Source organism: Buteo buteo, chromosome 5, assembly GCF_964188355.1.
Source record: "Buteo buteo chromosome 5, bButBut1.hap1.1, whole genome shotgun sequence".
Lineage (NCBI taxonomy): Eukaryota > Metazoa > Chordata > Aves > Accipitriformes > Accipitridae > Buteo > Buteo buteo.
Window position 1 is genome coordinate 17,573,981 of NC_134175.1, and position 25,719 is coordinate 17,599,699.

General features: G+C 37.1%; 1 long non-coding RNA gene across 1 annotated transcript in view; it reads right to left on the minus strand.

Annotated features, from left to right (window-relative positions):
* LOC142031087 (uncharacterized) overlaps nucleotides 1-25,719 on the minus strand; it is an 88,688-nt gene that overhangs the window by 62,536 nt on the left and 433 nt on the right. The window contains exon 2 of the long non-coding RNA XR_012650400.1: nucleotides 17,593-17,731. This is a non-coding gene — a long non-coding RNA (uncharacterized LOC142031087). The remainder of the gene's footprint in view (nucleotides 1-17,592; nucleotides 17,732-25,719) is intronic.

The following is a 25,719-nucleotide window of genomic DNA, read 5'->3' on the forward strand; positions in this document are numbered from 1 at the left end:
TTTATAATGTTGAAGATTATTTACACATATGCAAACTCACATCTTTTAATAGAAATAGAACTATTCAGTCTGCCATTTGCAGGCACATGCATCTTGAATATATAACTACTGGCCCTTTTCACATAGACAGTTAGATGAAGAGGTTTTTTCCTCAGCAGGATAATACAGTCTCACCATCGTTCACATACAGTAGACAGTCATTTGTCAAAACTAAATAAAAATATTTGCCCCTTAAAAATGCAAATTTTTAATATCTTACTGTCCTATATTCCAGCAGTAAATGAAATACATTAATGTTTTAAATAGTAATTAATTTAGAAAGTCAAGTGGCTCTGAAGCAAGAACCCACTCAGGCTTAAAAGCAGTCTACGCTAAAAATGCAAGATTAATAGACTTACTGAATATTAATTCCATAAGATCATACTATGATCATGAAGCTTATGATGTTATGACAATCTACACAATATTAACTGTAATTTTTCAATCAATATTTCTCCTTCAAATCCATAATTTCATGTTGGAGTACAGCATCTTTCTTTTAACGAACCAGTTTTTACCTAGTGAAAGTCATGGGAAATTTTTTCACTAGATACACTTACTAAATACTAAGCACAAGAGGAATGCTGAAGAGGGTTCAAGAAGCTAATCTTAGGCCTTAGCAGTTCACCCAGGATAAAGCATACAAACTACTGATCTTAAACAGGTAAATTCAGAGAACTTAAGAAGTGCTTCCTGCTCATGTGACTGAAAGCTAGGAATTGTTTTCCTCCAAAATTTAAAAAAGTGGAACCAAGCCTGGTACTAAAAAAACAAGAAATACAAATTAAATTTATTTCATACAATTGAAGTCAAGGACAGGAAGGTGACTTTATTCTCTAGAAGAACTCATATCAGAATCTTTTGGCATCTTTACATCTAACAAGCAGATGACTAAATAACCCCACAAGCAACATGTAAGGCTGTGCAGGTTTCCTGGCAAACCATGGAAAGAGTTGACTAAATCCAGGAAGCAGACTTTAAAATTTATAAGTGGACTTTATGATCTAGGTCTGTTTTGCAGGTGCTGATCTCCCACCTCAAACTCTGGCTATTCATTTCATAAACGAATGCCTCTCCACTGTCTTGTGTTTGCGTGAAGTTTGCACGCTCTTACTTTCTGTAATTGTTTAAACAATTGATTACTTGGCTCCTTATTCAAATGTCATTTTGATTTTAATTTCTTAAGACGTTAGGTGCACTTTTAGTTACAGACGCATCTGAAGAGATGCATTTCAATTTCTACATATTCAAAAGACTTAGATGTGTTCTTAAATAACTTGGGAAATTGCAGCATTTTTTCTGTCTGTATTTTCAATTATCAATTATTTCAATTAGTATCTACTTGAGGAATTTCCCAATTTTCATACTGAGTTTGATACAGAATCATTCTATCTTCTTACATATTTTTCTGACCATGTTACAATTTCAATTAAGTGAAGAGTACTATAAAATATGGAGTATCTTCTTGATTGCTAATTATGAGTGATAAACAGAATCTAAATAAATTATTTTTTCAAATGTACTTCAATACTTCTCATATTTCTTAAAAGTACTCTTGTTTTCTGATCTCTAAATTATTTTTATGACCTGACATAATGATTAACTTTTAAATCATACTTTGTAGAAGTAGAGTCTGTTCAAGCAAAATAAAATGGAATAGGCATGCACAGAAAAATAATAAAATAAGCTTACACATCATCATTGGCAAAAGAGAAATTTTGTGCCACCTACCTCTCCACTTTCTATCAGCCAATAGAGTCATATGTAAAAAAAAATAAAAAAAAAAAAAAAAAAATCTGTTGTCCGTACACAATATGAGTGGGTCTGAAAAAGCAATACAGGTGTGCAGGCATCAGCGTCTAGTGCTGTTGTGGCCAAGTCCTGTCTCACATTCACTTGCCATTCCAGAGACATGCAGGTCTCCTGAAGTTTGTGGTCTATCTGCCAATTCCATGCAGACGTCTTGGATATCCTAGGGCTTCTCAAATGGCTGTAGATAGCCAAGACACCTCAGTTTTTCTTATAATCTTTAAAATGATGCTATTATATTTACCATTTAGTTCCTAGCACATTAATATGACTCTTTGCCTAGTTATGTAAACCATGAGAATCTTTAGCTTTTTTATTGCTGCTATTTATAAAGATTACACCATTGCTGTTGACGGAAGAAGAGGCTTCCAACCTATTTTGCACAAAGATTTGCTCCATTTGACAAATGAAATAAGAATGCAGTTGGAAGTGTATACTATTTGTTAAGTACTTGGTGACAAAGCTCTATACTGTGAGGACATCTGGGTCTGTCAAAAACAGCTGGAGGTTATATTGTTAGCAATACATAATTATTTTCCAACTTACAATGGCCATCTCTAACAGGACCAGCCCTGAATTATTTGCACATCAAAAGTTTATCATCTGCAGGACAAGCTTTGGTATGGAACATACTCATGAGAAGATACCTTAGAAAAAGTGAGAATTTTTTTTTTATTTATTTAAGGGATATTTGAGTTCAAGATGATGCTTATCGAGAGTCTGCTCAGGTACCATTTGTGGGGGGATCAATAGAAGTTTCTTTGCTGGATCAGCTTTTTATGGCTCATTCTGTTCCCATTGGAAGTGAATACAAACTTTGCCACTGACTCTCCTGTGAATATGATGAAGTACCAGATATAAGGGAGAACTGCTATTCTTTCTCAGTCATGAAACCAGCATCATTTCACCGTAAGGGCTGTACAAAGAAGAGGTATATAAAAAGAGAACAAAGTAGGATCAAATGTGCTATGAAATCCACATCTGGACAACTCCTAGTCCATTACAGTCTTTTCAACAGAGCTGTCTCTTCTTTGTCAAATCACAGAAAGCAGGAAATATTGCTGATGGATTGCAAACCCCCACAGCTTCCCCTGTATTTGGTGTCAGTAGTGTTACAAAAGGATTTCAGAGAAAATTGAGATGGGGTGAGCAGAGTCACTACAGCCCAACTAATGTATAGCCTACCAAAAATCTTTTAACTGTAAAGCATTTGGTATTTGGCCTATGGTTCATAAACTGTGGCCATGACTGTTGCCATTGCAGTATTTTAATGTATTTTTTCAAGATTTAATTAAAGAATATGATTGAGTTATTTACAAATTTTCCTTTCTAATGTCATGGAGCACAGTTAACCCATTATCAAGCAAGATACTGCTGTGTCATCATCATACCTATTCTATTACTCTTCAGTTTTTAAGTCATCCTTAATTTAAAAAGCTCTAAACAACAGTAATTAAGAAACAGAGAAGATAGGTGATAGGACTTTTTAGTTCTGATCCAATGAGAACTGTAAGATTTACTCTAAAGGCTATGAATTATTCTGACTGCCTCCAATTAGACTACAGAATTATTCATATTGTGTATGGTATTTCTTAAAAGTCAAAGGTAGGAAATATGCTTAGGCTTATAAAAATTTACAATCTTGCATCCATTATTTTTGTGAACATGATTAGTTTACCAAGTCTCAACAGTACAAGTCCAAACTGAAATGAAACATATATTTTGCTTAACTAAAGTCTCATTACTCATCTAATTGCAATGGGCACAAGCTTGAAAGCTAGCAAAGGCCTCCAATTTCTACTAGCTTCACTAAATACTGCACCTTAACTCAGCTTTAGACAGGATAAGATCCTTAAGGAATTCTACAGTGTTTGACAGTTCTAAGATTGCAGTCTTCCTTTTGAAAATATCTGAAGAACCGTGCTTTAGTTGTTTTCCACATGGCCTCATGCTACACAAATCACAAAGCAATCTTTTCATTCCCACTGGATACATGAAATGCTATCATTATTAGTTACTAAAATTAACTGTTGGACACTATCATGTTCTTTAAAAAGGCTGAAAATATGATCTTCATTCCCCTTTTAACTGCAATATTCTGAAGTGCAAAAATTAAACAAGAATCAAAGAAAAGCATTAGAGGAAAGGAGAGTAAACAAAGAGCTACTCTTATTGATGAATGAAAAATAGCTTGATTCACTATCGTAAGAATGGTAACTATGAATGAATTGTGTTTACTTTATACTTACAAACTAGATGTTTTAATAGGACTTAACCAAATAACACCTTAGATCAAAGCTTGCAACATCATACCTTTTAAAAAGTTATGCTTGGTGGTTTTTTCTTTTTTATTCCTATCATCAATTATCTTTCTCCACAGTCCTCCTTCCACCTCTGACCATCATTCATTGCACATGGTCTTATACTCCATATAAAGTCCCCATAAGAGAAAAACAGTGCATTCATCAGTGAATGATCACATTCCAAGTCCTCAATGAAGCTGAATTCTATAATACAAAAGCTTTTTTTAATGTTATAATTTGTCTGCTGTCATTACTCCTGTGTCATGGAATCAACTTTTTTTATTTCGGCTTCTAGTTAATGAATTTATTTCCTAACGTCTTCCGTTGCTCTCCTAAGATTTGTTTTAAAGCTAGTTATCCCAAGTATTTTAGCAAACAAAACATCAAGACTGAGGTTTTAACTAAGTCATTATGTGAAAGCTAGCTAAGGAAAAGAGAGAGACATCCTTTCTTTTGTAACCAGCAGCATAGAAAGGAAAGTGCATGTGCTTTCCTCACTCCTCTCCTTGCAGTACCTCTGGTCTTGTCATCAAAATAAAGTTGTTCCTTTTCCTCTTCGCTCACCATTTTCCCCAAAACCAACAACAGAATGAACATCATCCAGGTCAACTTTGCTATGAGAACTGCAGTGACAGAAGATGGCTACCCGAGCCTTAAAAATGCATAGCTCAATCTTAATCCTACGCTAATCCTTCATGAGGACAGGTATATTCTTTCAGATGGAAAATGGCAACCTGAACTGCATTAAAAAAACTTTCATCTCTCTCCTTGAGTGTACAGCACCCAATATTTTGCTCTGCACTTTTTTGTTCAAGCAGTTAAACACCAAAACTCTCTCCTCTAGAAAACAAATGAAAAATAGGAAATAAGAAAGAGGGCTGTGGGGAGCAATAAAAGGACAGAGTCCCCATTTCCCATCGAAGACATTCTCATTCTCTCATTATGCCTCAACACATTTTTATTTCATCCTCCCTTAAAAAGAGTGTGTGGGGGTTTACTAGCCTGCATCATTAAGATGGGGGGTGGGGGTGGTGTTTAAAGAAATGTGCTATATTTTACCATTAACTGATTTTAAAGGCACATCCTCTTCCAGCTTCCCCACCTTCAGTTTAATTTTGACAAACAAGATGGATCAAAGGAAAAAAAAAAAATCAACCCAAAACTTCCAAAACTGAATGTGGCCTTTGCAGATAACATCCTGTTTTACCAGCTGCTTCATCAACATCTGTGCACCTAGGAGTATGGAAGTGTAAGACACTCTGAAGGACACATTTAATGCTACTTTTTATTCCACTATAGTAAAAATTCATTAAGAGATTAGAGAAAAAAGACCGTGGGAAAAACAGTCTATAAACATTTGAGTGGTATTATGATACAGCACATTAATATCTTTAATGGGAAAAAAAATAAATTGGGGCAATAAAAGACTTTTTATTCCCTCCGTAACACCTCCGCATAACTTGACCATCTGTACATTGATAAACAAGTAAAAATACATGAATGTGTTGTGCCAAGGGACTTATAGATTTGTAGTAGCTGACTACATCAGCACCATGTTGAGTACACCCCTTGGACATCCTTTAGCAGTGCACAAGCAGTCAAAGCTTAATATTTCTCCCTTCAACTGTTTCAGAGTCATGCTGACTTAACCAACCAAAGAGTATGTGTATTTTCATAAAACATTTCTCTGACCTAAAACAAAACGTGAAAAGAAATCAGGATAGTTTGAGGAGAAAAGAATTTCAAATTATCTTTCCTTGCTAAAGATGCTACTACATGTCCACTCAGCTCAAAACATGCAAACTTCTTAAGCATTTTTCTTTCACCTCTCCACTTTTTTTTCTTTGAACAAGCTATATGTACTCTTAAGAAAATAATTTGAAGATTACTGTTGTGTGCAAGATGTACTAGAAAACAACATGCTTTGTACATAAAATCTAAACCTTCAGATTTTGTCTAAGTTCATATTCCATTTTTAATATAACATTTCACATCCAGGTTCTCCAGCCTTGGAAGTATGGAATAAGATATCAAATATACTTTGCATCAGCACATGTAAAGGGAAATTTGGAAAATAGCATTCCATCTAAGACTTGTATTTATTTACCTTTGTCACAAGTGAGCCTCTAAAAATAGATAGCTATGGTCATTGGTGGCAGAACTGTAAAATTAAGCATATTACCAAAAGCTGAACCCTATGCTGAAGTCTATTTTGCACTCAAAATTTCACCTCTTGATGGACTAGAAGCCTTTTTTTTTTTTTTTTTTTTTAAAAACTGTATGACATTCTCTTCTCAGAACTCAAAGTAACTTCAATGGAAAATAAAAAGAGACCAAAAATGGAAAAATATTTATGAATATTTTAAATGGCTCTAAACCAGAAACTATAATAATTCCTTTTCTTCTAGATTCACAGCAGAATATTTTTACTAGGAAAACTATTTCTATACAGACTTGAACTGAGGCTTTCACCAATGCAGTGGTGAGAGATAGTTACTGTAAGTGAATGTTAAACCTTGGGCTGCATTATGCACTCCAGCAAACCGCAGGTTATCAGGAGCATCTCTAATCTCAGTATTTTTCCCCATATAGTCCTTCTAGGATTTCATACTCACTCAGCATATAGTAAGGACTAGAGCCAAGCAGGGAAGATTCTCGATATCCTTTTTTGAAGGAGGAAGAAAGTGGCCCTTTTATGTCTTTACACAGTAGTCCTGTTTTTACTGGGCCTGAGTTACCCTATGTTGCCTAAAAATTTCTGACTTTATGGCTGAAATTAGAACTGCAAAATCCTGAAAACCAGGGGTACAGTGTGTCCTTAAGAATAGAGAAAAACATCAAAAGCTAGTACACTTTGTGCCAACTTAAATGTTTCAAGTACAGAAATCTAACCACAGAAAAGTTAATCTATGCTAAAAGAACAAATAAACAAAAAAATTAAGTGTATCCACAATCCAGGGGTTGAAATTTATTCGTTGAAGTAAGAAGTCCCCAGCCCCTCATACTGCTTTGGCTTTCTTCCCTTTTGATCTCAATGTGAAACAACTTATAACATCAAAATGGTGTTATATTTCAGAACTTTTTTTTTTTTAAGTATAATTACTATGAATGCTGGCATTACAATTTGCTTTTCAAACAATCTTTGAGAAGAAAAGCATCTTAAAATTATCATAATAAATCCACTGGAGGATTATTGTTGCACTGCAATATCAAAGAATTTAGGATGCATTGAAGATTTATTGTCATATGAAACATCAAAGTGTTAATGATATTAATCTGAAACTGGGTGTTCTTCCTTTGATTAGGTGCTATACATCAGCCTGACAGTCTTAATACTTTCTGGTTAGACTGATAAACGAAATCAATTTTAAGTTACATTACTCAGTATGCCTGCTAGTTAATTTAGAAATAAAATTATTTCCCTATAAATTTTAAATGATAAACTATAGATACATAAGCACAGCACAACTGTTCATTTTGCAGTGTGCATTGTATTATGAAATGGGATTAAGAAATGTGTGCAACTCCCCCCCCAACAGGAGAAAATTATGGGAGTTATTCTTCTCAGCTGATGCTCCTCCTTCTAAGAAATATTTCAGTTCAAAGTGATTAAGACATTTAATATTTGAATAAGCTTACTGATTTAAGTAACTATAGTATTCATATGCTTACAGCCAGGCACATGTAGACCACATATGCCTCACTGACTGAACATGCAGGACTTGCAAGTCTACGATTATGCTGGAAAAAAACCAAACCAAACCAAACTTTAAAACACATACCTAAGTGAGCTTTTCAGCACAGATGTAAAAAGATATGTACATTGTTGCTGCATCTGGTCTCTATTACCAGATGGGGCAATACAAAATTATAGAAGAAAACTCATCAAATCTTTTGCTCACATGGCTAACACTTAAGACTGCAGCATTATTTAGACCTTGATGACCTTCAAAACTGAATTGTTTACCAGCAGCTTTATCTGATGCTTTTTAGCACTCAAAAACAGCAAAAACAATCACATCTGTTTTCAAAGATGAAGAGTCCTTGCTAATTCTTCATTTATTCTTGCTAAAAAACCTCGCAAACTAAGCTTTATATTGTAAATGGCTAAGCAAAAGGAGAGCACAAATTTTTCCTAAGAGCTATATGCAAATAAAACCACTTAATACATTCCAGATTACTTCATGCATACCAAACCTGGCAAAGCAGGCATGAAAACGTTCATGCCTAGGCACAAAGTATTTGTACTAAGAAAGGCAATCTTTCACTTACACATCAGTATAAGTTAATAAAAATCTTTCAACAGCTTCCTCAGTATTTTTCAGTTTTCAGATATACGTTTAAATAACTATCCATCAAGAATCCACATATACATAGATCAGACACAGCAATAATAAATGAAAAACTGACTCTCTGAAGGAAACAATTTAGTTCAGACTATGCAAGATAATGCAAACAAAATTAAAAGCAATAACTAGAAACAAGCATTATTTTCTCTTTTCATCAAGAGCCGATTACAATCCTTTTAAGAAACCAGCATGATCTACACAGGTTCCATTGCCCTATGTAAGACATAATGGCATTCATGACTTGTGGATTCGTGACCTGCTTGGACATGCTATGGCAGGCAGAACTGAGCAAGCGTGGGAGGTACCTGTAGCACCTGTTAAGTCATACATAGAATACATGCTCAAAATGTAAATTTTTGAAGGCAAATACACATTGTCACTGCAAGACCACACACGTTATTTATGTTTCCAATACATGTTTCTACACATGCTGTCATGCCATGCAATTTGTACCAAAACAAAGAAAAGCTACAATTGGATGACTTCAGAGAATGACTGCTGATTTAAAAGGTTAATTAATCTACCATATCAGCATCTAGGCAGGTTAGTGAACTCTGATGCATTCTCCTTTCACTAATGGAATAAAATAACATGCTGACAGAACTGGTTGAGAATACTAATTTTTTCCCTCTTTCATAAGGATATTTAATGTCACTTTTACATGACCCAACTGAGAAACACAGTATGAAGTGAGGCATACCTTCTCTAAATAAACTATGACAAGGAGAAGAAAAAAAAAGTTTAGAAAGCAACACACCCATAAACTATTAGCTTTTTGCCATCAGCCTTTGAAATTCCTATTGAACAGAGGACTAGGATCACAGAAAGAAAGAAGGCAGGCAATTCCATATTCAAAATTAAATCTAAGAAAACAAAGGGAGATCCAAAATTTCAGATTCATAAATTTTATGAAGTTCAATTCTCTAACAAAAAGATACAAGTTTTCTAAATCACTGTGAGGTAAGAAACGCATGTTCTAAGAGTTTCCCACCCCAAAGACAAAATTGCAGTCCTGCCACATGTACTACCGCAGATCCTGTCTGCTACAAATACCATGCCACAGTGGTATTAGATAGAACATGACAATACCTAATGTTTGCATACATCCAAGAGTCCACAGGAAATGCCTTTGACTTCTGAGATCATGAACACCACACTTCTTTGAGCAGAATGACCAGCACAGTATTCTTAACTGTAAAAGCAGGCAGCAGCAGCAAGACAACCAGGAATGAAAGAAAATTCAAAACGCAGCCTCACAGAGAAGCTACCTGCCATCTCTGTATTACTTTCATTAAAAGATGTCACAGACCAAGACATTTGTTATGAGATGCTGTTTAGAAAAGTACTCCATATGTAAAATTCCATTTAAATGATTGCATGGAGAATCTGAATATACTGTAATTACAGTAGAAGTTTCCAATTACAGTAGAAAATTAGACATTTAGCAGTACTGAGCAAATGAAAAACTGTTTATCATATATAATATTTACAAGTATTTTTTTGTAATAGACTAGTATCACACTGCCCTGCTTCATCGGGCAAAAACCAAATAGTTCGGTATATCAATGTCTCACAGTATGCCTGCTCAACTCTGCAGCATAATACTAACTACAGAATTTTCTTTTAAAGTTGTCCTGGTTTTATTATTATCACTCTGATATCAGTCATTAACTGCAACTCATGGAAATCAAAATAAAGCTGCCTAAATTAACATTAATATTGCTTTAATGTTGGTTTAAGAAAAACAACTCCAAAGAACTTCACATACTCTGAATTCACATTTAAGTGATATCAGCAGATCCTTTTTGCCAGTATGCAGATATAAAACTTGCCTGGATCTACTTTATAATAATATAAACTAGTAATATACTTCTGTAAATGACATAACTTTGGGTACAGATAGGAACTTCTGTATCTAACTGTGCTGCCAAGAACTTATAGGAATTGCAGTGACTGAAGACCTTCTGCAACTGGACAAAGTCTGACAGTTTGTATCCACCAAAAAGCCAGAGCCACAGAGGTGGACTTAACCTAACATGTCTGGCTTCAACAGGCTTAGCAACTCAACCTAGGTGCTGCACCAACAACAGCTCCTCAACTTCTGGTTCAGACCTGACCTCAAGCCAGCCACCTGGAAGCACCATGGGCAGGGGAAAGTTGCACACAGAAAACACCTTTAGATATCTACCAACATTTCCTAAATTGCTACGAGGAGGTCCAAATACCAAACCCAATACACATTTCTGGGACTCTGCATAGTTTGGATGCCATCTACAGCTTTATGTTTCAAGACAAGTGTACCAGGAGCAGACTTTGCCTGAAAAAAAATTTTGGCTTATATTTTCTAGAAACCACAAGTTTCCCCAGCCTTCCTCGGAAGTTCTTCCATACTCCCAAATGCCACCAAAAGTGTGAGACATCTGAGCTACAGTTTGCTTATTCAGGAAGGCATGATAGATTTTTTTCCAGATAACACATTCAAATAGTCTTTGCTGAATACAGTAGGATTTCTGACTACAATTACTCTTACTCCAATGCAAAAAAGATAATATGTTGCAGATTTAGACATTATTGCAAGTTCTGTCTTTTAGGATCTCTTAGGATCAGAGTTTTCCCAAGAATGCCCAATCGTTCACCTGCAGCAAAAGTCTTTTGAACTCCCTCTCACAGTCAGTTTGAATTGACCTTGGTTCATCTTGGACCTAAACAAAACCCCTGGTAGCAAAAATGAAGACTAAATCAAAACCCACACTCTTCTTTTTCTGCTACCAACTTCCTCTGAATCTCTTCATTACTCTTTGGACACTCCTCTACCAACCTCATTTTCTTTTTCTGTATCAAGGAAAAAAGGGATGGATCCTCATTCAGTTGGAGCATCTTCAGACCTAATTTCAGTAGAACAACTCATGCTTTATTGTCACCTGGTTTATTTAATTCCAATAAGAGACAATGCAACTCACTTCAGAAGGTGGTTACTGAGTAAGTAGTTACTCTAATTCATACTCTCAAACAAGCTGGTTCTCACAAATGCTTCAAAATAAAACACATCTGAAATGAGAGTCTAGTGGCTTATTCCAGTGTTTAAAAGTATGCATGTGAAAAACTTCTGTTATCATTAAGGAAAAAAAGTTTAAATACATTAAGGGAAAGTGTACATATTTCCCTTTATTTTCCAATATAGTTCAGAATACGTATATATATATATATACACACACAGCATGTACCTATATGTATTAAGTTATAACACACAAAATGCTGTAAACTGGATGAACCCATAAAAAGTGTACCAAAAGCAGACAGAATTACTAATGCTTTGATCTTACATCTCAAGTCTTATTCTTAAAACACCCAGTCAACAATAGTATTTGATAACATGGTTCAAAAGTATATCAAAGTAAAATATATTCTTTTATTTCCTTTTAAATCAGCTACAAAAACATCCAGATTCATTCCAACTAGATATAATGCTTAAGAGATTGCAGAGTACTCAATGTGAATGTATGTCTATATTGTGTTACTGGAGACGCTGCTCATTTTCTTAAATGAGACACGTGTAATATAGGAACATCTCTAGGGTCAAGCAAAAAGTTCCCCTTATCTTTCTATGTATAAGAATTCAGGTTAACCTTGAGCTTCATTCATGGATATACTTCTGTTTAATGGTATTTTTCTTCATTTAAAGTTAAAAGAATCATCTTCATTTCTATGAAGATCAGATCAAATCTCAGATGCTATTTATGACACTGAAATTCTCATGACTACATCACTCCCAAGTTACAGCAGTGCTTCTTCAACAAATATCGAGCTCCTCCCTTTACAAAAGATACCCAAGAGGTCCTGATAAAGCTGTAATTTAGACATGCCCAGATGTACACAAAACTAGATTGTTTTAAAGGTAGAGCAGCATGGCATGGTCAATATTTCATTAGATTATGAGACAAAACATCTTTTGTTGGTGTTCTGTTTGATCAGTTGGTTTTGTTGTTTCTGTTTTGTTTTTTTGGGTTTTTTTTATTGCATGCTCATCCATTGCCCAGCTAGATGACAATGCACAGGTTACTTCACCTTTCTGTACTTGTAGAATTGGGACATCTCTGCTGCCTTGTATTGTAAAGCACTGGCAGATCAATTGATACTGTCTTAAAAATGCGTCTCACATAAGAAACAGAGCATTGCCATGCTAAGATTTTCTCAGATGTAGACATTTTGTTATTATTACAATTCCTTAGCTTTTCTACTCCTGTAGCTACTAAATTGGAACTTAACCAAGATAAAAATAGAACACCTTAGGACACTATATATAGTCAGAGAGAGGATGTGTCAGGTATGTCACTATACATAGCGACATAGAAAGATTCTACAGAGCATTTCAAGAAATATTTAAAGCATGGCCATGTCTGTATCCACAAATTCAGTTTCCATTCTTATATTACTGGTATCCTTATACTGACAGAATAAAGTAGACAGTAACTGCAGTATCATCTTGCACTAGCTCTAAACTTTTCTTTCACTTACAGAAAAGCTGTTTACTGCCATCTTCAGGAGTGCCCATTTGTCCTAACCTACAACAGATTGTTCTTTATAGTATGGACAGAGCCATTACCAAAGATGGAGGGAATCAAGTGTCCTCTACCAAAGGTACAATAAAAACAAAGCTAACAATACCTTTTTTCTCCTTGCTAACTAGACCTAGGTGAAGCATTTCTGATATAAAACCAAGATCAAACTTCATGGAATTACACCAAAGATTTAAAGAACTGAAAACATTTTTCATTTTGAAGTCAATTATACAGACACTATTATTTCCAATACAGTCAAAATACAGGAATGTCAGAAACTTCATAAGAAAGAGCACTGACTCCAGTACTGTTGAGGATTTCTTGGCTGGGCGAGGGCGTGTGAGCAATCCAGCCGTTAGGTGGGAACGAAGCATAAGTTTACAAAGTGCTGGAGCGGACAAGGACGCTGTGTCCTTGTACACTGGGAAAAAGGAAGATAAGAAGAGCCTGACAAACAACTCCTAGATGCCGAAGAATGAGATAAAAGTAACTGCTGGACACCTCGTGAAGAAGCTTGCACAGACAATAGAGGATAAGATAGCGTCGCGTGAAACGGGGTATTGTACCAATTAGAGTATTGTATAAGGCGCGTGCACAAGCGCATAAGGTATATAACTGTGTTAAAAGTTGTAGTAAATGGGCTTCACTTGATCACATTGGTCTGTGTGTGATGTCCCCTGTGGATCCTCCGCAACACAGTACAGTACTTATGACATTTCTTAAGCCAGCCTGACCTCTAATACAGTTGAGATTCACTTTTTTAAGACAATAAAACTTTGACCTTATACACAAAACAGCATCCTGCTCAGCAGAATTTTCTGACAGAAATTTAGTCCACAAATGTGCTGAAAAAGAAATCTTGAATACTTTCATTCTACATATGCAGTAAGAACTATTTCTGCTGCACTAAAAAGAAAAAAAAAAAAATCATTAAAGAGAGCCACTTATGCCATACAAGGTAGAAGTAAAATCTCATATAAGATTGCACCACATTTTTTCCCAGTTAGCATCTATACCATACAAGGGTTACTGAGTGCAGAAGGTGCATAGAAGCAGAGAATGAAGAATCCTTGCTTAATTGCAAGCAGTGTATCTTGCAAGAAAAAGCAACAAAATGTTTTACTATTTGTTTTTTCATATTCTTTTAAAAGAAATGAAAAAAAGTTGCAAGTGACTAAGAAAATAAATCAAAGTAGAGGAAGGATGTCCTATTATATTTTTAGTAACTGCTAATAAGCTCAAATATAGGAGCTCCCCCAGGTCTCAATGTGAGACCAGCAGAATTCTAATTCCTATGGGCAATTATTAATTTATACTGGCAGCTAAGTGTGTATACACTAATCACACATATAATTATACATTACATTTTATGCATTCCAATTAACAAATTAGTCTCCAGAATTTTGAAACATGTTTATGATTTCTTACTACTTTTTCTGAATGCTTTTAGAGGAAGTTTGGTGTCCAATATGGATGTCACCAATACAGGCATCAGTAGCACAAGAGTGGGTTAATGTGACATAAAAAAATTCAAGTAAACTTAGTTGAACAACAGCAACTAAAGACAACTGCCTGAGCAATTCCATATTGATGCACTCCAGATTTGTGACAGCTCACTTAGGCAGAGCTAAAAGAGGCACAGCTCTTGACTAATTTCTTGCTATGGCAAGAACAATTGCAGGAAGAGGGCCAGGAACACAAACAGTAACTACATAGATTATGGATAAGAGTTAATGGCTGCACTTTACGCATTGGAGCTCATTTCAGGAGCCTGACACTCTGTAGGACAAAGTCTGGCTCCTAGGCTTACAAGTGATTCTCAGCTTTTGGCTAGGAAAAAAAAGCAATTAGCCTGTGATGTAAAGAATGTCATGCTAGTATAGTTTATTCCCATCTTGAATCCAAATAACTTGCATATAACCAACTTACAATTTCCCAAATGATATCCAGATTTAATGGAAAACAATTTACTGCATCTCTACTATAAATGTTATGGTTTTTTCCCAGCTGCACATTAGTTATAAATTGAGACTCTGATTTAGCTCCAATGTCCAGCCTTTTCAAAGTAGAGTTCCATTTACACTCAGGATTTCCATCTTAGGTTTATACATAGGATGTAAAAATAAGTATATAATGCATTCAGTTCCCTTCATTTTTATATACTAAAATTAAAAAATAGACGCCAACTTTGTGACCATTGCAGATATGTTCTTCAGAAAGTCACATTTCCTCCATTTCTTGACTGTTCACTCTCTCTCCCCTTGATACTCTTCCCATTTTTTTCAAAATCCTTTTATAGTGATTTAACTATTTAATTGGGATGTCACCAATACTGGTATCAAAAATGTCCTCCCTGCTACAACTGAGTTCTCCCCTGCTTATGCATTTAGCATCACTTGGGTCATATTTGCCAAAGTGTCACACCAAATATTCATGTGGAATTTTTAAGCATTGCTCAGAAAGTAGCTTGTGACCAAAGAAAGCCATTTTTCATAACCAGTTTTCTTGTTTCAAAAAAAAAAAATTATACCAGGCAGTAAGAAAACATTTTATATTAGCACAGCTCACTAAATTGTGCAATTACTCTGCATAACTGCTTCATCTTTCTCATTTACCAAACCATTTATTTTTGTCATCCATAATATTTATCATAAAACGTTATAATTCTTTCCAGTTCAACAATGAAAACATTCAGAGAGGTCTTCTGCTGGTCTTTGCAGATGATCATGTTTCCCCACAGACACCTACTTTCATGATCCCTTCTTAGTCAGTTCTTAACACCATTTAATAAAAGTATAGTAAAAGTACCAGAGTAGTTTCAGCTTTGTAAATTAGGAATTCACATATTATTTAGACTTTAGGGAAATTTATGAAACAGTTTAACCTTTAAATATCAGAATTTTTTCCCCCTAAGTCCACCATGTTCATAAAACTCCCTTCTCTGCAACACCAAATGCTGTTACTATCTCTAATATTCATTAGCTTATAAAGGGTAGTCCTCCAAAGAGCTTATAAACCCAATACCACAGACACTGGATCACCATAATTTTGAAAGCATTTGATTTTGCCATCTCAAATGACACTTAAACCAGATGTCTCAAAATCGCTATGGTATCAGGAGCTGACAAACGTAATTTGTAATACATGAACCCTAGACAAAAGCTACCATTTAATTCTTAAAATTGATTCATATTTTAAACTCTGATTAAAAGTACCTCCTTAATTATTTATTCTTTCATGTTTAGGGAATGTTATCCTCTAATAGAATTTTGAATTTAATATACAATTCTGTAGAGAGATAATTTTCTAGGATTCTTCTATAGAGAGTGCAAGCTCTGAGAATCCTAAAGAGAACACTTAGAATTCCACAGCCGTAGTTAGGAAGATGTACAAACATGAAACACAAGGGTTACAGCATACTTCCCAGAGCACAAACCTTGGAAAGGCAACACCATCCAGTACATAACATGGTTATTCCAGACATGGGGTTGATGCTACCCTAGTGCAAATCCAGAGAAAACAGTGCTGCTGCATGTGGAGACACCTCCCCTCTCCTTCACATCCCTGTATTAATACTGGTCATGTTGCCAGTACAGTATATGTGGTTCCAAGATGAACATGAAAAAAAAAAAAAAGGAATAATGTGCAGGTTTACATCCCTTTGGATCTTTCCCACTAAACCTGTCTCTGAATCTTGCAGTCTTTGAGATTACTTTGTTGAATTCTCACTCCTTTTGTTATATAACAAGAAGCTATCCATTGTCATTTATTTTCTGTCCCTCATTCCTGGTGTGAAAAGACCTTTTTTAAAGGTAAAATTTACTTAAAGGATTAATATAACTATGGCAACCACATGACTTCTCAGGAATTTGACTTGCAACCTGTGAACCATTGTAATTATTCTGTAAATGGCAGCAGAATTTGATGGTACAAGCTACACAGTTTTCTGGGCAATTTACTTTGAACATGGGGGAATTCTGACACCTTATGGCTGTTCTTGTATATGACCTATGATAAATCCTTAATAAACATGGCCCCAGAGTTAGCAGAAGAAAAATGACCAGCTTAAATGCTACGTGGATTCCTGTAAGTTACCTTACACTTTCACACACTTGGCAGAGAGTCCCTTGATGCTCAAATAAAATTATCTCAGTGTCTTTCTGCTTAAGATAGAAGTTTTATGATCCTTTCTGTCCCCCTTCTTGATTCACCTATAACTGTCCTCATTCACTATTTCTAACACACCAGATTGACCAGCAGCAATGACAAACAGTGCCTTCTGTTAATTCGCACCTGTTTCATCACAGCCATTCCAAATCAAGTCAGCAGATATGGCGAGTGCATCTATAGTACATGAGATCTAACCACATATCTGCACAAGGCACAAGCATCTCTCACTAGTACTTTAAATAATTGTTGAGCATACTTTGCTTATTCTAAAGTCAATTGCTAGCAGATGACCAATGGATACAGGATAGCTGACTTACCAGTTTTCCACCACAGAATTAAAACAGTGCTTAAGCTTATACTCACAATTCCAGCATCCTTTTCCATATCAACTTTTGCCTGATCTCACAGTGCTCATTGTGCAGGACTGTGCTCTTCAGCAAAACGGCCAAAACTCCTCTGAAAACTTCTGAGACTTCTTCTCCCCTCAGTTAGCTGCAATTACCTGGGGAAACGGAAATAAATGAACAAAGGGTTAGTGTAACACATGGTCCATTGTTGAAACAGAGTCACGTAGCTGTGCAGTTCCTCCCCAGAAAGCTGGCATACACTCAGTCCTGCTTCCAAAAAGGTCTAGATTTGTATATAAACGTAAAATAGTGCATTTCACCTAACAATACATGAATAAAGTATTTTTCATGGTAAAGGCCAATATGTTAACCTCACAGCTTTCCAGAACACCACATGGTCCTCATTTCTCCCATTTCATGGAGACAATGGACTAGATTGTTTGTAAAGGCAACTACTACCTGCTCGGTGGATCATAAAAAAGTAAGCACTGAGAAAGTAAAAGACTTTCTAATGAAAAGCTGAAATGTAGGAAAAAAATACTTTTTCACATCACAAGGCATAGTTAATTTAAGCAGGTGTTTTGGGTTCTAAGACTTAGCTAAAAGGCACAAGTGTTGATGGGACAGGTAAGAGGGCATCCCAACAGACAGAAGTTAGGAAAAAAAAAAAAATACTGTCACCTAGATTTAAAGACAGGGGAATACTCTGACAGTATTTAATTGGAAGGCCTTGTGGATTTACAAAAGCCCATACTGAGAAATGGAGAGTACAAAGTAAACCCCAGGAGATGCAAATCTCTGTTTATAAAACCATGCAAATGGGGATGTAAGTAGGTAACTCTAGGTGCTAAAGAAGAAATTTAGCTGCGAGTTCATAATCAGCATAAATTGGTCCAACAATAGGTTACTAACAGTGAAGTTATTTCTCCCTAATGCCTTCCCTTGAATTAGCTCCAGCAACTGCATGGTTGAGAAATGGCTGTTAGTAGACATAAAAATAATTCCATTACTTGTGTAGCAAGGCATGGTCTTTCCAACAGCATTTTGCTTAATAATGCAATTAGTATTGATACCATGAGATTACACCTTCCTAAAATGGATCCTGAATAACTAGGGAATAATGTCTTCCTGCAGTGATCTAGGTTCAGACTTTACTACATATGTGACAAGCTATCACAAAACTTTCCAATAGGGAAGTTCAGTGAAGAAAACCAGAGCTCGTTTGAAGTGAAGAAGGTACAAGCACAATATTTGGGGAAAAAAATAATAAGACTTATTCAAGCATAGTTAAAGCCAGTGCATTTATAGACTTTTCATTTCTAGTTGGGCTTAATGAACAGAACCAGATGACTGCAAACAATGACAGACATAATACTAAAAATCTATATTTATACAAATGCTATATCTTAACTGTGTGTTGCTGGAGACTCTTTAAGTGAGCCTATTGCATGTTTCAGAAATGAAATAAAAATAACAAATGCTATTAATTATCACACATCCTAGGCTGGAATGCACTCTTGACCAAAGTCAAGCTTGTCTATACCCAGCACCATCTTTTTACAGGATTTCATTCCACCTGAAAGACTACTTCCACTTTATTTCCACCTACAAGAAAGCTAAAAAAACACTTCAGAAAAAAAATGTCATTGAAGTACTTGAAATGTCATTTATAAAGTGCAATATACCATGAAAGCAATTTATTTCTATAACACTATTTTTCAGAGATTCACTCTTTGGTTATCTGCTATTGCAGTAAAAATAATATTGGTCTAACAATGAAGAAAGGAGGGTATTCTAACATGTATGGCTCATTGCAATGGTACAGCACTTTGGCATAATGTAGGAAAAGATGTTCTTTTAAGTCCTGACTCCAATTTCTAAGAATTTTGCTGTGGGGAAAATGAAAAATGCCATGATCTTATTAAGTAATAGGATTTAAGAACAGGCCTGCAGTAAGAGAGACACCTGTTGATCTCAACTACTTCTCAGGCCTCTAATTCTCTTTTCCCTCACCCTCTTTGTGTAAATGAATGTCTCTATTCAGCTGTGTAATTCCACACAAAAGGTATTATTCTATGTGGTGGGTTGACCCTGGCTGAAGGCCAGGTGCCCACCAAAGCCATTCTATCACTCCCCCTCCTCAGCTGGACAGGGGAGAGAAAATATAACAAAGAGCTTGTGCGTCGAGATAAGGACAGGAGAGATCACTCACCAATTACCATCACAGGCAAAACAGACTCAGCTTGGGGAAAATTAACTCAATTTATTACAAATCAACCAGAGTAGGGTAATGAGAAATAAAACCAAATCTCAGAACACCTTCCCTACACCCCTCCCTTCTTCCCAGGCACAACTTCACTCCTGGATTCTCTACTAATCCCCCCAGTGGCACAGGGGGACGGGGAAGGGGGTTTACGGTCAGTTCATCACACATTATCTTCTGCCACTTCATCCTCCTCAGGGGCAGGACTCATCACACTCTTCTCCTGCTCCAACATGGGGTCCCTCCCACGGGAGACAGTCCTCCACAAACTTCTCCAACGTGGGTCCTTCCCACGGGATGCAGTTCTTCACGAACTGCTCCAGCATGGGTCCTTTCCACGGTGTACAGTCCTTCAGGAGCACACTGCTCCAGTGTGGGTCCCCCACGGGGTCACAAGTCCTGCCAGAAAACCTGCTCCAGCGTGGGCTCCTCTCTCCACAGATCTGCCGGTCCTGCCAAGACCCTGCTCCAGCGTGGGCTTCCCACAGGGTCACAGCCTCCTTTGGGCACCCACCCGCTCCAGCATGGGGTCCTCCACGGGCTGCAGGTGGATATCTGCTCCACCATGGACCTCCATGGACTGCAGGGGGACAACCTGCCTCACCATGGTCTTCACCATGGGCTGCTACAGGGGAATCTCTGCTCCGGTGCTTGGAGCATCTCCTCCCCCTCCTTCTTCACTGATCTGGGGGTCTGCAGGGTTGTTTCTCTTACATGTTCTCACTACTCTCTCTGGCTGCCATTTTTGTCTGTCCCAACTTTTTTCCTTCTTAAATCTGTTATCAGAGAGGCACTACCACTATTGCTGATTGGCTCATCCTTGGCTGGTGGCAGGTCCGACTTAGAGTCGGCTGGTATTGGCTCTGTCAGACACAGGGGAAGCTTCCAGCAGCTTCTTACAGAAGCCACCCCTGTAACCCCCCCCTGCTACCAAAACCTTGCCACACAAAGCCAATACATTCTAACATAATAAACAAAAGTAAGCACAGATGAAAATTATTTGTCTTGAAAAATCAGATGATTGGTATCTTTGTCTTAGGTTGTTTGTTTATAAATGCCTAACTGTGTGATACAGTAACTATAAGACAGTTTCCCTCAGAACAACCAGTGAACCGGCCTTCTCAGAGGAGAGTTGTTGACAACCTGCTTTCACAGCATTTCTCTCCAGGCTCAGCAATGTCTCACCCTCACCAGGATTTCAATCTCAATATCCAGCAATCCTGTGGCAGTAGCCCAGCCCCAGAGAAAGCAAAGTTTCCCTCTTCCAGGCCACACAGGAAACCAAATGCAAGTGAACAAAGACAAAGGCACAGCAAAATGGCACACATATGCTTACCGGTGCACCCTAACAGCTTTGCAGCCATGCTGCCCCATCAGGCTCTGCACTCCCCCGTGGAGACCGCTGACAGCAGCTCTTGCTGAGCACAAGCCTCTCTCTACACAATATGTTATTTTAAATTGAGCCAAGTCCAACACGCCTGAGGTGCAGCAGGATGGGGTTTTACTACGTCTGTTCCACTAACCTTGCTGGTGTGTGGCTTGCCCTTTTGTCACACCAACCTCTCATTTTGAGATACTAAGAAATCGTTGGCGACTGTTTGCTTTCTTCCCTTTCCCTCTTCTTCCTGAAGAACTCAAGACTTGGGAACCCATTTCAGGAGAAATATCTGACCTTACTGGGAAAAACAGTCAACACTTTAAGGGTAGAAAGATGGAAAGTATAGACTTAGGAGTTCTAAATTCTTGTTTGGTTACAGGATATAAGTAACTCACCCACTGCCAAAGCCCGGTTCGCAGAAGGAGTTCCTCTGGGGCAGCAGGTTTTGTACCCGAAGTGCCTCCTCAGGCCTTTGTTTGTACCACTGGAAGAGCACTCAGCAACAAGGCTGTTATGGCTAACTCCTAGCACAAGTGAATGGTAACAGGCTGTCACCCCCAAATATATCCAGGAGAGCTGTCTCCTGATGAGTGACATCACAAGAAAATGCCATAGTTGATCTATTATTACCACACTAACACAAATAAGCAGTCCCATTTGCCTAGCACCTCCACACACCCTTCACCCAGGGCTCACAGAAGTCCATCCCAGCCCCTCCTCAGATTTCCAAATAAGCAAAAATAGATTATACATACATTACAATACAAAAAATCATAACTACTCACTTTTTACTAAATTTCTAGCAGGGATTCTAAACCAGTTACTACTCCCCTCAAAATACTATATATACCCTGCCCTTCCCTCAGGATATGAACTGATAGATAATATTATCTAAGTGGCTTTCACCATTAGCCAGAACATCTCCAGCTGTCTTAACCAATTAAGTCAGGTTTTATCTTATAAAACCCTCCATGGGAGGCTGGCAAGGAAAGATGTGGTGTGGTGGTTTGAACAGGTCTCTGTCTTGGTTATGTTAGAGGAGGGTCTCTTAAAAGGAGAAGCAACATTTCTGTTGTCTTTGTCAGGCTCTTTCTGATGGCTTTAGAATCTATTACTTAGTTTCTATAAAGTCTGTTGGAGGGATAGAGGCTTAAGATGTTGTTTTAGCACAAATGTTGTGAAAATAGGTAGCTGGGGAGATCTAAGAGGATTAAATTAGTGTTTTTGTTGGTGGGTGTGGATTATTCAAATGCAAAAGAAATACTTAGGTGAGCAGGAGTTACAAGCCTACAGCTAGTTTTTTACAGAGAAGGAAGGATCTGAAAGCTGCTCCTTCTTCCAATTTGGATGCAAACTGTAGTTCTTTAGCTGTACTTTTGTAAGTTCATATTCACTTAACTTTCTCACTTAGAAACATATGGCAAGATTTTTATTTCTGTGGAAAGAGCAGTATCATGTATTAAGCTTGGCTTATTTTTTTAATTGTGAAAGATGCATGTATAACAGTGAAACAGAATAGTGAAGTACAATGGGCTTTTAGACTACCCATAAACACCTAAAGGTTAATTATTCACTTCTCATTCATTCAATTATTCATAAAGCGATTAATAAGAACTACAGCAATGGTCTCAATTTTAAGGTACAGCAAAGAATGTGGAGAAAATAAAGAAGCTCAAGTCATGTTAAGCCTGATATTTCCATTGTTTAGGATTTTTTAAATGAAATATTGTAGATAGTGTTGACTTATATTTGCTTGTAACTCCAGCCTCAGCTAGTTCTAAATCTAATGCTGGATGTAAACTAGAGCCAAGTTGCATGAATTCCTAGAAACAAAATACTGTTCTTCAGGCTTTGATAAATTTTGGATGGATAAATCTTTTAAGTATGTGTTATGAAGAAGTACAATCTCAACAAAGATTGCTCAAGATCGCCTGCTCAACACTGAAAGTTCTGGATATGATTGGTTCCTACAATATATTTTAGATCAATTTATACTATTTTTTCCCCTCTCCAATATTTAGGATATAGCAATTTTCTTTTTAATAGCATTTTTCAGACATTCAGCTCTCAATATACCAGATATCATTGGCAATAAGTTCTTTCTGCTCTTCACATTTATCTGAAGAACCAGTTGGCATGTAGGGATCTGCAGCCTCTCCTAAAAAGGAACTTGCATCAAAATTTATGGCAGTTCTGTATATATTACTACTGAATTGAGCCTTAATGATTGTCAAGTTTTGGGGTTTTTTTCTTTGATTCTGAGTCTCAGAACTGGCTTAATTATTTCTTAGCTGAACAAGAGATCAAAATACAAAATTGATCATGTGAACTTGCAACAATGAAGGACATGAACTAATTAAATGAATGGTTGAAGCTACTCAGACCACAAAGCAGGCTTTTATCATCTCTATCAAATAAAATACTGATGATAATCTTCATTTCCACTAATTCTTTCAGATCATGATGAGAGGAGGCGGCAAAATGGGAGTATTTTTTCCTTTAAGTTGGAAGATATAATGAATTTTGCTGCAAGTGCAATCCATTTCACAGGAGAGGAAAACATTATGGCCTGGCTCCTCATACAGTGGAATTGCAATGACATGAGTGGGAGCTTGACTGACTTAAGGCAGCAATTTGTCCCAATAGCTCAAACAAAATACACTCATTTCCAGACTGAAGTCCTCCTGTGTTAGGTTCCAATTATTTTGTGCTGGTATATATTTTCTGATGGATCAAGAAATCATTAGTTATTACAAATCTTACCCAATATAATAAAGTTTGCATGTTAGCCTGTTAGACCTTTCACTGTCTCATGCTACTTTGTGATTCTGATATTAAAACCAAAATCTGAAATTGTTCTCCTGTATTTTTCAGGCTATGTACAACCAAAATTGTAAAACCAAAATATTCCATCCTTTCAGAGCACAGAAGTAGTGTCATGTGTAACAAATGGCTGGTACAGTTATTTAGCTAAGCACTCTGAAAATTAAAATATTTTATTGGACTATTTGGATCTCTTGTGTTGTGGATCTGTAGGTGCTCAAAGTCTGGTAAGAACAGCTTGCTGTTTGCTTACAGAACAGCCTGGATTTTTACCTCTGGCCCATGAGATCATTTTAAAAACATGCCTTGTTATTAAAATATTTTTTGGATGTGCATTGTACCAGAAAGTACTAAACTTGGTGAGGAACAGCAGAATTTTTACTTACAATACAAAGTATGAAACTACATCACAGCAAGCCTTAGGTACCTTACTCAAAACGACAATGGAAATTTGTGCTTTAGTGGCTGAAACAGACGGATCTTAAAATCTGTTATCAGCAACTGGTATTTTGATATTGGAACATTTTTCAGAAATCGGAAGTTGGCAAATCTGGATAACATATGTCCCCCTATACATTCCACTTTTTTCAAAGCATTTTTTTCTAGTTGTTTTAGAGGGAACAGGTACCACTCACAAACAGCAAGTGTAGTACCAAAGTTTTGCGTTTCTTCCTGTTGCAGAAACTCTTCCACACGTGGGAAGGAAAGAGCTATGAAAGCCCATCTCATGAAACCAACCTAAAAAGTACACTTCTGGTGTGGTCAGAGAACAGGCATGGAAGCCATAGCATGAGAAAGCAGCAGTACATATCAAGGCTAAGAAACTCCATGAGATTTATGTACCACTGATCCTATTAGGCATTTGGATTCAATTTGGGATTGTTCCACCCTTTCTACAGAAAGATTTGTGCCATTTTTGGTGGAACCCAGACCCAACCTTGGCTCTTTGAATGAAAATGAAGAGGATAAATGGGAATTTTATCTTCCTTCAGGCAGACTACCATTGCTTCACGTGCTCACACCTGACCCACTTCTTTTAAAGTACAGCATACCTCCTGCAAACAGAAAGACTGCTTATTTACAAGGGACGGTTGATTAGCAGAGTTGCCCTGGGCAGTAGGCAGCTAATGTTCAAACAGCTGAGCCCTTTGCAGTACCAAATTGTCTCCCATTAATCCCTAGCAAGAATGTGTCAGTGCACCCAACACAGAATCAGAGTTCAGCACAGTAGTTGCTTTTTGGAGGAAGTCTTTAGAGAAAGATGCATTTGTCAAGTGGAACTCAGAGGGAAAAAGACGACCGCGCAAGCAGCTGACTTGAGTTATATTTAACTGTTGAAGTAGCCTGGGAGAGTCTGTTTTTCTCCCTGACATTTGCCTGTCTAGTTTGTAGGTTCTCTAGCATGCTATTTTGTAACTGATCCTAAGGAAATCATTGCCGTTAATAAGCAGCAGAGTCCCCTATGTCCTCATATGGCAGTTGCATTCCCTCCTCTGGCAAAGAGACCGCAGTAAAAAAATAACAGCTATGTACACGCACAATTGCACTATCACCGTACCCATCCCCACCCCCTCCATAGAATATATATCCCATACGGGCCAAGGGTGAGCCAGCGCGACCACCACCACCACCATGGTGGGTGCCGGCCATCGTCCTACGCCCAGCCGCTCAGAAACCCG